This window comes from Crocuta crocuta, unplaced genomic scaffold (assembly GCF_008692635.1).
Source record: "Crocuta crocuta isolate KB4526 unplaced genomic scaffold, BGI_CrCroc_1.0 scaffold694, whole genome shotgun sequence".
NCBI lineage: Eukaryota > Metazoa > Chordata > Mammalia > Carnivora > Hyaenidae > Crocuta > Crocuta crocuta.
This window is the reverse complement of record NW_027527933.1, coordinates 1,195,905-1,196,437: the sequence shown is the minus strand read 5'-3', so window position 1 is coordinate 1,196,437 and position 533 is coordinate 1,195,905. Positions and strand designations below refer to the sequence as shown.

The 533-nt window shown below is 49.9% G+C and overlaps 1 protein-coding gene across 1 annotated transcript in view; it reads right to left on the bottom strand.

The window, feature by feature from the left end:
- Positions 1-533, bottom strand: part of LIPA (lipase A, lysosomal acid type) — a 239,164-nt gene that overhangs the window by 108,764 nt on the left and 129,867 nt on the right. The gene's annotated exons all lie outside the window — the stretch shown is intronic.

The following is a 533-nucleotide window of genomic DNA, read 5'->3' as shown; positions in this document are numbered from 1 at the left end:
GTGGCTTGGAACATAAATAGCCCCGCGGAGCCGCGCTTAGTGGCACCAACACGCGTCTCCGGCTGCACCCTGGCCCCCTTATGTGCGTCCTGTGCAGTGTTACTGAGTAACTTTTCGCATGCATGCACGTTTATGTTCCGATTTTTTTTTTTTTTACCATACAACTTAATTCCTCTGTATCATCATCACCCGGAGACGAGATAAAGGAATATTTCCGTCACCACGATAAAGAGCGCCTCTGCAATCAGTGCAGAATTACTTGTATTTTTTAAAATAGAATTGCGTCCGCGTGCTTTCATAACGAGGCAAGTATCATTGCATCTTAAAAAAAAAAACTTTTTAAAAAGACGTAGTTTCTGTATTTCGGGTCTTTTCCGTCTGCACACCTGCTATCGATCTAACCAGCTGCGAAGCTGCAAAGTAACCTTTCGCTGGGAACCGCGCGCAGCGGCCACCGGCGCAGGAAGTCAGAGCCCCGGGTGCGGGCGGGACCAGAACCTCCGCGGTCCCAGAGCCTCGGAGAGAGGCTCTCC